Source organism: Macaca nemestrina, chromosome 10, assembly GCF_043159975.1.
Source record: "Macaca nemestrina isolate mMacNem1 chromosome 10, mMacNem.hap1, whole genome shotgun sequence".
Taxonomy (NCBI): domain Eukaryota; kingdom Metazoa; phylum Chordata; class Mammalia; order Primates; family Cercopithecidae; genus Macaca; species Macaca nemestrina.
In genome coordinates, this window is record NC_092134.1 from 86,698,745 (window position 1) to 86,710,918 (window position 12,174).

Here is a 12,174-nt window from a genome sequence, read left to right on the forward strand (position 1 = left end):
GTTGCATATTTAGCTTTATAAGAAACTACCAAGCTGTTTTTCAGAGTAGCTCTACTATTTACATTCCACGGTAAAGTACGGATGATCCAGTTTCTCCATGTCCTTACCAGCATTTGGTAGTGTTACTCTTTCAGCCACTCTGATAGGTAGGTAGTGATATCTCCTTGTGGGCTTAGTTTACATTTCCTTGATGGAAAATGATATTGAACATCTTTTCATGTGCATATTTGCCATCTGTAATCCTCCTCGGTGAAATAGCTGTTCACGTCTTTTGTCCATTTTCTAATTTAATTTTTTTGTTGTTGTTTTTCCTGTTAAGTTTTGAGAGTTTATTATATATTCCACATACTAATCCTCTGTTGGGTATGAGGTTTGCAAATATTTTCTCCCACTCCATAGCTTGTCTTTTCATCCCCTGCACATGAACTTTCACAGAGCAAATGGTTTCTATTTTGATGAGATCTTATTTGTCAAGTGTTTTCTTTTATGAAAAAAATTATTCATAGTGACTTTTTAAAAGATAGTGTGGTGAAATATAAATAACACCGTGACCTTTTAGAACACCTTTATAGGGTGGTCTTTTAAAATACAAATCTAACTATGTTGCTTTCCTATCTCAAACCTTTCAATGGTTTCCCACCGCCATTAGGGTAAAGCTTAGGTAGAAACCCGGAACGTGCATAAGCCTTCCACTTCGGCTGCTGCTCCTCCTTGTGCCCTCTGCACTTCAGCCAGATGGGAACATCTCTCTACAATCCTGGGACCATTTTTTTCTATCCATTTCTCCCTGTACAGATCCTTTCAGATTTAGCTGCTTTGCTATGGTTCTCCTTTGTATTCCATAGCACCAACATCTACATTCTGGAAGCATTTGCCGCAGGGAATTGCGAGCGCCCATTTTTCTGCCTCCCCGATTCTCTAAGCTCCTTGAAGTCAATAACAATTTATTCATTTCCGTCATTCCATTGCTGTCAAAATGCCCACCACACAGGAAGCCCAGACCTAAGTGACTAACTCTGGAGATGTGCAGCCCTCCTCACAGCACCACAAGAAAAGAAAACAAAATCTAAACAGAACGTTAGTTCCCAAATTGACATCATCCACACCCTCTCTGATCAGCCTTCAAAACATTCTGGAACTATAAAGCGGCCTTTATTGTTGAGCCCTGGTGTGACATCACATTTTGGCAAAGTTTTTTATAAGTGGCTCATCAATTGTTTCTCAAAACCCTTAATGAGAAATGTTTATCTTCTCTTAGAGTTGAGGAAATTGAGCCCAGATAGACCAGAAAACCACATCTAAAGTCCTATGGCAAATCATTAGCCCTCACCACACAGTGGCTTTGTCTCCTTGGCTTTGACTGGGATGTGTAATTGCTCACAGCATTGTGGAAATCCACAAAGCCTGGGGAACACACAGAGGGAGGTTGTTCAATTCAACATTCTCTTTTGGACCATTAACAAAAGTCAAATGTTGATCACTTTAAATGTCTGTTGAATGTATGAATTGAACAAATACATTTTTATTTTTCTTTCTGTGAAACTAATCATTCTTATCTAGAGGTAGGCTCTTTATGAGTCCTGCTTATCTCTAGCTTACTGGATGGTTTCTGGTTTGTGGAATAGACTCTAAAAAATTAGTAGAATCATTTATACAGCTTCTATAATGTTGTAAGCAGAAAAGTATCTTCACAAATGTCACTCGTTATTTCCTTTAATTTTTGTTCAATTTGATCTGTATGTCTTCTTCATTAGCTGAGAGGTATTAAACATGATCATTGAAATCCACTCACATTGTCAGCTCAACTTGAGCTCTCTGTGAGAGACTCTTACAAAAGGAAGAAGGGCCTCCTCAAAGGGAACAGTGAACAATAAAAAAAACTTAGAAAGAAGACTAAATAGCTACCCTCTCCCCCATATAGCCTGCTTTTTAGCTCTAAGGTAGTATATTCTCAGAGTCCAGTCTCCCTCGACCTGGCTGTGGTTGGAACAACTGTAGGATTAGAGCATCTTCTTGCAACAAGGCTTGACTGACGCTGAATCTCCACTCCTGCCCTCTTGTCCAGAGAGAGGAGAAGAGGGAATAAAGCAGCTTCAAAGCATCATCTGAAGCAGCGAGCTAGATCCAGTGGCAACCCCAACCTCTCCAGGGCTCAGGTCTCACCGCACATGTATTCATCAGAGTAGGACCTCCTCATTAGTGGTGTATCTGCCCCAGAACTATTGCATTGGGAGCAGAAGTTTACTTCCCATAGGATTATTTTCTCCTAAATCCACCTAGAAATAGATTATAGGCTCAGTGGTTTTTATCTTGCTTATGAAGATAACATTTAACTAATACTGGGACTTAAAACATTTTTGTGGTCTGGTTTTACTCAAACAAGCATCACCTAAACAAGCATCACCTAAACAAGTAGAATATTCAGATGGTTTTTAAGGGTCTGCAGAGAAGAAAAGGATGTATGGGGTGAGGAAATACAGGGAGCAAGGAGCTTGGCCTCACTGATAAAGTAACTTCTGAGCAGAGGCATAGAAGGAGGTAAAGAGAAGAGCCATGAGGATATGTGTAAGTGCAAAGACCTGAGACACTGAATGGCTTGCAAGTTTGAGGAGAAGCAGAGATGAGCGTGGCTGGAGATGAGTAAGGAGTGAGGGGAAATAAAATCAGACAGGTATTGAGGGTATTGTGTGTGTGTGTGTGTGTGTGAGAGAGAGAGAGAGAGAGAGCACACCACATCCTATGTAAGACTTTATAGGCCTTCCTGAGGGTTTTGTTTCTTACTCTGAATGAGATGGGAAGTCCCTGGATGGTTTTGGGCAGAAAAGTGACAGAAACAAGCATTAATATTCTTTAAAGACCATTGCAGTTACTGTGGTGAAAATAATTAGAGGAGTGCTGTGGTAGGAAGAATTCCCTCCCCCAAGATTTCCGTACCTTGGTTATTCAAACACGAATGTAGGTCCTCCTGGAATTAAAGTTATCAATTAGCTCACGTTAAAATAGGGAACTATCCTGAATTGTCTGGATAGGACCAATCTAATCACTTGGGCCCTTGAAGATGGAGAAATTTCTCTGTCCGGAAAAAGAAAAAGAGAGGCAGAACAAGAGAAAGGCAGGGGAGAGATAAGGCAAAGGGAAGGTCAGAGAGATTTGAGAAAAAAGAGGGCCAATGAGCTGAGGTGTACAGATGATCTTTAGAAGTTTAGAACAACCCCCAGCAAACAGCCAACAAGGAACTGAGGACTTCTATCTTATATTCAGGTGGAGCTGAATTCTGCCAACAACTTGAATGAGCTTGGAAATGGATTCATCCCTCAAACCTCCAGAAAGAAACACAATCCTGTCTTGACACTTAACTTTGTGAGATCCAGAGCAGAAAGTCAGCCAAGCCTATTGGACTGGTATGGAATTGTGAGATAATAATTAGTGCTATTTTAAGTTGCTGAGTTTGTGACAATTTGTTACAATGGCAACAGAAAACAAATACAGGAGTAAGGGCATTAATTAAGAAATTATTGCAAAATTCTAACAAATATGGTGGCATGGACAAGATAATGGTATGGCAATAATGAGTGGTCCCATTTCATACATATTTTGAAGGTAGAGCCTGAAAAATTTGCTAATGTGGTGTATGACTGGGAGGAGGAAAGGGTGACTCCAAGACTTTTGGTTTGAGAAATTGAAAGAACAAAGTTTTTCACTTATTGAGATAAAGTCAACTGGGAAAGAAATAGTTTGCAAAAACGAATTTAGAGAGGTAGGTAGGAATCAAATTATAGAGTATTCTGAGTCATGTTAAAAATTTTGAATTTTATATTAAAAGTAAAGGAAAATTACTGAATGCTTTTAAGTAGTCAAAGGTTAGGATCAGATGGCCATTTTAAGAAGTTCACTCAGGAGCCCTTACAGGGTGGAAAATGATGTAGTGAAATATCTCCACCCAATGTAAGAAGGTAACTGGAAATTTTTTTTCCCACATTTAGGATGACCAGGAAAGCCAGGATTCTCCAAAGTGGAACCAAGTAGTTTCCTAGCTCGTAAGAACAGAATTTCTCAAATATAAGTAATAAAATAACAGATGATCTCAAAGGAAAAACATCCACATAGATTTCCAGGATTTATTTAAACTACTTTAATTATAGTTACTTAAATGTGTAGCAACACTGGGTATAATGACAGTATAATTATTGTTCTTATACCACTATAAAACCAAATAAACTTACAAAGTAAGCACTAGGAAAAATATAACTAGAATTTAGAACATAAATAAACTATTATGGAAGATGTTTTGTGAAAACTAAATTGTCAAAGCTTGATTTAGTAGTTAAAAGATGCTGTCTGTACAAATGCCTGTTCACAAATGTATTGTATAAAATGATGTTACTAACATCAAAACTTTGCTTGCTACCTCAGGGTAATCAGATATGTTAGTCAAAATTTTGCCAATGGGCAATCTTTAAAAGGTATTTTTAATGAGGCACAATTTGATAATTCCGTAAAGTTTATTTACTGGTATCAAGATGATATAGCATTGCAACATCACAGATATCTTCATTAACATGGCATTTAATAGTTCTTTTGGACATTATTCATCACATATTTACTTCTCCACTTATTACCAATGAACTATTGCAAATTGATACATACAAAGGTGGAATTTGTTTAATACATCTACTTACAACACAGCCCACTTTATTTGATAATTAGCATGCCTTTATGCAAAGAAGGCAAAAATAAGAAGATAAAATTAAAAGGATTAGAAAGGAAGAAACAAAATTGAAATTACTTGCAAATAATATTTTTGCATAAAAACTAAAAAAAGATTTTTTAGATAAATTAGAAGAATTAGCAGGAGAGTTTGGAAACAAAATTAAATAAATATCAGTATGCATCTCACATGCCAGCAGTAGTTGAAAAATAAAATTAAAGAGATTATTTAAAGTAGCATTAAAACAAGTACCTAATAATAAATATAACAGGAGACATGCAATACCTTTCTGGAGAAATATAAAACTTTTCTGAACAAAAAGGCAGTCTAATTACATGGAAAGCCAGACCAGATTAGAAAGTGCAATATTCTAAAAAGGTCAATTTCCCCTAAGTTGATTCAATAAAATAGTAATCGTATCCCCAACAGGTTTTTTTCTTTGAAAATTGATGCTCTTTTTTATTTTATATATTCAAAGAACCAAAAATAACCAAAACACTTTTGAAGAAAAAATGGGTGAGAGTGACACCCTAATTGTACATGCTTTATGTAAGGTATTATCAAGCTAAATTGATTACAACTATAAGGCGTTGGTGCAGGCATAGAAAAATAGACCAACAGAACAAATTAGACTCCCAAAACAAACTCATCAATATATGGGATGTTGAAACAAGATGGGGTGGGGTCATACTGCAGATCCATGGGGAAATAAATATTTTTTTTTAAAAATAAATCATTCTCGGAAATTGGTTATCCTTTTAGACAAATGTAAAGTTGTATGTCTTTCTCATGCCGTATTTTTTTAAAAATAATCATAGCTGGATTTAAAATCTAAATGAGAAAGCCACAATTATTAAACTTTAAAAAGACAATAAAAGAGTATGTCTTTATGACCTCAGGGCAGGAAAGAATTTTGTAAATATGGTACAAAGAACATAAGTCATAAAAGATAGATTAACTGAATTACATTAAAGTTAAGAACTTCTGCTCATCAAAAGATACCACAAAGAGAGTGAAATGGCAGTCTACAAACTGGGAGAGATTATTGATAACACATCAATAAGATGAGAGAAATGAGAGCTTCTTCTTAATGTGGGAAGGACTTACATAAAAGGGAAGGTAAAGACAAGGGCCAGGGACAGGACATTGTGATAATCAGTAGATTGAGGTCTTTTGGGGAGAAGGAAAAGACATCTGAGCATTCAAGTAGATACTTGCCTTTGATAACCATGGAAACACTTGTCCGTTAGCAGGAAGGATGAAAAAGATGGGTACAGATGCAGGAGTAGTTATAGATTTGCTGGTGCTAAGATGGGGGAGCTCATGAGTAATAGTTTCTATTTTCTTTTTATTTTTTCATTTTACTTTAAGTTCTGGGATACATGCGCAGAATGTGCAGGTTTGTTACATAGGTTTATGTGTACCATGGTGGTTTGCTGCACCTATTGACACATCCTCTAAATTCCCTCACCTCGTTCCCCACTGCCCAACAGGCCCTGGTAGGTGTTGTTCCCCTCCGTGTGTCCATGTGTTCTCATTGTTCAACTCCCAGTTATGAGTGAGAACATGCGGTGTTTGGTTTTCTGTTCCTGTGTTAGTTTGCTGAGGATGATGGCTTCCAGCTTCACCCATGTCCCTGCAAAGATGTGATCACATTCCTTTTTATGGCTTCAAAGTATTCCATGGTGTATATGTACCACATTTTCTTTATCCAGTCTATCAGTGATGGGGATTTGGCTTGGTTCCATGACTTTGCTACTGTAAGTAGTGCTGCAATAAACACATGTGTGCATGTGTCTTTATAGTAGAATGATTTATATTCCTTTGGATATATACCCAGTCATAGGATTGCTGGGTCAAATGGTATTTCTGGTTCTAGATCCCTGAGTAATTGCCACACTGTCTTCCATATGGTTGAACCAATTTACATTCTCACAAACAGTATAAAAGTGTTCCTTTTTCTCCAAAGCCTCACCAGCATCTGTTGTTTCTTGACTTTTTAATAATTGCCATTTGGACTGGTGTGAGATGGTATCTCATTGTGGTTTTGATTTGCATTTCTCTAATGATCAGTGATGTTGAGCTTTTTTTTTTCCCCTATGTTTGTTGACCACATAAATGTCTTCTTTTAAGAAGTATCTGTTCATATCCTTTACCCACTTTTTGATGGGGTTGTTTTTTTCTTGTAAATTTGCTAAGTTCCTGTAAATTCTGGAAATTAGACCTTTGTCAGATAGGTAGATTGCAAAATTTTTTTCCCATTCTGTAGGTTGCCTCTTCACTCTGATGATAGTTTCTTTCACTGTATAGAAGCTCTTTAGTTTGATTAGATCTCATTCATCAATTTTGGATTTGTTGCAGTTGCTTTTGGTATTTTGGTCATGAAGTGTTTGCCCATGCCTATGTCCTGAATGGTATTGCCTAGGTTTTCTTCTAGGGTTTTTATGGTTTTGGGTTTTACATTTAAGCCTTTAATCCATCTTGAGTTAATTTTTGTATAAGGTGTAAGTAACAGATCCAGTTTCAGTTTTCTGCATACAGCTAGCCAGTTTTCCCAGCACCATTTATGGAATAGGAGATCCTTTCCCCTTTGCCTGTTTTTGTCAGGTTTGTCAAAGACCAGATGGTTGTAGATGTGTGGTGTTATTTCTGAGATTGCTGTTCTGTTTCTTCAGTTTATATGTCTGTTTTGGTACCAGTACCCTGCTGTTTTGGTTACTGTATCTTTCTAGTATAGTTTGAAGTCAGGTAGCATCATGGCTCCAGCTTTGTTCTTTTTGCTTAAGATTGTCTTGGCTATATGGGGCCTTCTTTTATTCCATATGAAATTTAAAGTCTTTTTTTAATTATGTGAAGAATGACAATGGTAGCTTGATGGGAATAGCATTGACTCTATAAATTTCTTTGGGCAGTATGGCCATTTTCACAATATTGATTCTTCCTATCAATGAGGATGGAATTTTTTTTCCATTTGTTTATGTCCTATCTTATTTCGTTGAGCAGTGGTTTGTAGTTCTCCTTGGAGAGGTCCTTCACATCCCTTGTTAGCTATATTCCTAGGTATTTAATTCTCTTTGTAGCAATTGTGAATGGGAGTTCATTCATGATTTGGCTCTCTCCTTGTCTATTGTTGGTGTAAAGGAATGCTTGTGATTTTTGCACATTGATTTTGTATCCTGAGACTTTGCTGAAGTTGCTTAACAGTTTAAGGTGTTTTTAGGCTGAGATGATGTGGTTTTCTAAATATAAAATCATGTCATCTGCAAGCAGAGACAATTTGACTATCTCTCTTTCTATTTGAATACCCTTTATTTCTTTCTCTTGCCTGATTGCCCTGACCAGATCTTCCAATACTGTGTTGAATAGGAGTGGTGAGAGAGGGCATCCTTGTCTTGTACCAGTTTTCAAAGGGAATGCTTCTGGCTTTTGCCCATCCAATATGATATTCTGTGGGTTTTTCATAAATAGCTCTTATTATCTTGACATATGTTCCATCAATATCTAGTTTATTTATGGTTTTCAATATGAAGGGATTTTGAATCTTATCAAAGGTCTTTTCTGCATCTATTGAGATAATCATGTGTTTTTTGTCATTGGTTCTGTTTATTTGATGGATTAAGTTTATTGATTTGCATATGTTGAACCAACTTTGCATCCCAGGGGTGAAGCTGAGTTGATTGTGGTGGATAAGTTTTTTGATATGCTACTGGATTCAATTCGCCAGTATTTCATTGAGAATTTTCACATCAATGTTCATCAGGGATATAGGCCTGAAGCTTTATTTTTTTGTTCTGTCTCTACCGATTTTGGTATCAGGATGATGCTGGCTTCATAAAATGAGTTACAGAGGAGTCCCTCCTTTTCAATTGTTTGGAATAATTTCAGAAGTAATAGTACTAGTTTCTCTTTGTAACTCTGGTAGAATTTGGCTGTGAATCCCTCCCGTCCTGGGCTTTTTCTTTTTTTTGGCTGGTAGGCCATTAATTACTGCCTCAATTTCAGAACTTGTTATTGGTCTATTCAGAGATTCGAGTTCTTCCTGGTTTAGTCTCAGGACGGTTTATGTGTCCAGGAACTTATCCATTTCTTCTAGATTCTCTAGTTTATTTCCATAGAGGTGTATGTTCATAGTATTCCCTGATGGTAGTTCTTATTTCTGTGGGTTCAGTGGCAATATCCCCTTTATCATTTTTTATTCTGTCTACTTGATTTTTCTGTTTTCTTTTTTATTATTCTCGCTTGCTATCTATTTTGTTAATTTTTTCAAAAAACCAGCTCCTGGATTCACTGATTTTTTCAAGGGTTTTTCGTGTCTCTATCTCCTTCAATTCTGCTCTGATCTTTGTAATTTCTTGTCTTCTGCTAGCTTTTGGATTGGTTTGCCATTGCCTCTCTAGCTCTTTTAATTGTGATGTTAGGATGTTGATTTGAGATCTCTCTACCTTTCTTATGTGGGCATTCAGTGCTGTAAATTTCCCTCTTAGCACTGCTTTAGCTGTGTCCCAGAGATTCTGGTACATTGTCTCTTCATTCTCATTGGTTTCAAAGAACTTCATTATTTCTGCCTTAATTTCATTACTTACCCAGTAGTTATTCAGGAGCAGGTTGTTCAATTTCTATGTAGTTGTGTGGTTTTGAATGAGTTTCTTAATTCTGGGTTCTAATTTGATTACACTATGTTTTGAGAGATTGTTTGTTATGATTTCAGTTCTTTTGCATTTGCTAAGGAGTGTTTTACTTCCAATTATGTGGTTGATTTTAGAATAAGTGCCATGTGGCACTGTGAAGAATGCATATTCTGTTGATTTGGGGCGGTGAAATTTGTAGCTGTGTCTTTGAAATAAGTCCAGTGATTACAGTGGGATCCTGGTGTGCCTTCACTAGTAGAGGCAGCTACAGTGGCCAAATGCACAGTAATCATGAGGCTTGTAGTCTCTTAGTGGACAGGAGAATAGGGTCTCTAGGTGGTCCAGTTTACTCTTCCCATGAATCATTTTTTGTTACATATAGTTTAAATAGTTCCCCATATATGAGCTGATAACTGTTGTTCTTTCCTCCTTCCCCAAGACAAAAGATACTTAACTGTTATTTTATTTTTAACATTTCCTTAAAATATAAATTTTAAAAATAGATTTACAGGGTACAAGTGCAGATTTCTTACATACATATATTGTGCTGTAATGAAGTCTAGGGTTTTAGTGTAGCCATCACCCGAATAGCGAAGAAACTTAACTTTTAAACTATCTCATTTAAATACTTGAAGTTGAGTCATTTAAAATTGCATATAAAGTTTTAACAGTGTAAGTATATGAATTATTTACTCTGACTGAATTTTGAAACTTTGCTAGTTGTGTTATGTTTTGGGGCATCCACTGGGTGCTGTGATAATTCCAGATAATAAGGTGGTATCCATATAAAAGAATTATACTGTATGTTAAAAGGCACATAACACAATGGAAAGGTTTATGGAATATGGCTGGGCAGGTGTGGTAGCCTTATTATGTGTATCAGCAAAGTTCTTAGTTGTAAGCAATAAGGCAAATGTTAGCTGATTTTGGCAGAAAACATATTTAAGAAAAGAAGCATGGGCAGCTGAGGGGCCCACAGGAAGGACAGAGGCAGAGCCACCATGTGCTGACAGAGCCCTGCACCTGCCAAGGGCACCTTTCCCTTTTTCACATGAAGGCCCTTGACAGACAAGCTGTGGCTTTGGGTGGAGAATCCAGTATGGAGTTACAGAATGTAAAAACTGCCCCATTACACCAGAGGGCTTGTTTGAGGAAGCCATGCAGTGCTCACACCACTGGCATTCCCACTACTACTGCCAGAGAGTGCATCCTCCACTGTTGCCAGAGAGTGCATCCTCCATATCTCTGTGGCTCCAGGGTGGGGTGTGTTGGGCTTAACTGCAAAGAAGGTGGGGGAAGCAAGTTCCTGACATATTCAACTTTAATAATGAGCAGAGCCTGAGTCTCCCACTGAGACTCATAAGATGAGGAATTCCCCAAACACCAAAAGGGGAGTCAGATGCTGAACAGCTAAGAAATGCCACACCATTTATTCACTGTTGTTCTTTCCTGTCCTTTTTGTTATTGTTGTTGTTTTACCTTTATTTCACCTTTATGCTGGCATTCTGAAACATAGGCAAATGAGTTGGTGCCTAAATGCAATGGAAGACCACAGGAAATCAGGACAAAGCTAAAAAAGGACCAACCTATGTATAAGTGAGGACCTTAACTGAAAAAAGAAATTATTTTTTCAATAATTGTGTTGTCCTTCAGGCAAATGATACTTGTTCCATTCACATGGATGACTGTGTGACATGAACAGATGTGATTGTTGAGGTGTTAGTCCTCAATAGAAGCACTAGGTGTGATTAAGCTTGACTCAATTTTTTATTAAAATTTGACCATGCTATATTATTACTATTGTTATTATCTATATCTACAATGTATAATGAATAGATGTAGCACTGTTAATCCTTGAAAATGTTGTCTTTTGATTTCTCACTTTTTCTTGTCTTTTATTTTCTTCTTTTCCATCATTTTCTTCCTGCTACCATAGCAACATGTTTCTCAACCATCAGCCATCTGACCTTGATCCTGGTTAAATTTAATTTAATTCAGTAAGTATTTATTATTTGCCTAATATGTACAACACATCACAGATGTTCTAAAAAATTTAGCAAGAAGTTCTCTCCTTGTGTCACTTCTCACAGCTTATAACATATCAAACTCTACCAGATAGATAGTTGATAGAAATGGTGAGATGAATGGAGGGATGTAGGCAAGATACACATAAAACAAATGAATCAAAGTTATGCATCAAATGTCAGGACAACAATCCTCTTTGTCACAACTTCTTTGTTATTGTTGCTGTTACTCTTTTATATCTAAAACAACTTTCTTTTAGTATACAATTCAATATCAAACTTTAAATCACTTTAGAAACTCACTATATAGAAGATAAAACCAATGATGTATAAATAAAAGAAAGCATATTTCATACAAGAAAAAATGTTAGAAATGCCTTTTATTTTTAATTTATTTTTCTAATATTCAGCAAATATATTTTCTTGAAATAGTGAATGATTTGAAGAAACATGCATTTGAGATTAAGAAAGTTCTGAGGCACTTATAATTTATAAGAATTTAATTAAGATATAATTGTTTAAATATGTTGTTTACAGTTACAGTCAACTTATTGATAATATTATCTTTTCAATGCTTCACCGGGGCTGTAGTACTTCTGCCTTAGGAGCGCAATCATTCAGTGCTTGCCAAAGCCCAGCAGAATAGGGCTAAATGGCCCCTGTGAGGAGTATGTTAAAATCTGAATAAGACTCTAACGAGAATGCAATTACAGCTTTTTATCTAAATATTATCTTGTCACTTAACAGTTCTACAGACATGAATTAGCTATTACTAGTAAATTTATGATGAGTTGAAGATACTTCTGCAAATGAC

The 12,174-nt window shown here is 36.5% G+C and overlaps 1 long non-coding RNA gene across 3 annotated transcripts in view; it reads left to right on the top strand.

Annotated features, from left to right (window-relative positions):
- The window catches only part of LOC139356782 (uncharacterized), a 92,636-nt gene that overhangs the window by 74,432 nt on the left and 6,030 nt on the right, over positions 1 to 12,174 (top strand). For all 3 annotated transcript variants that reach the window (XR_011609209.1, XR_011609210.1, XR_011609211.1), the window contains exons 2-3: positions 3,262 to 3,401; positions 11,273 to 11,333. This is a non-coding gene — a long non-coding RNA (uncharacterized lncRNA). The remainder of the gene's footprint in view (positions 1 to 3,261; positions 3,402 to 11,272; positions 11,334 to 12,174) is intronic.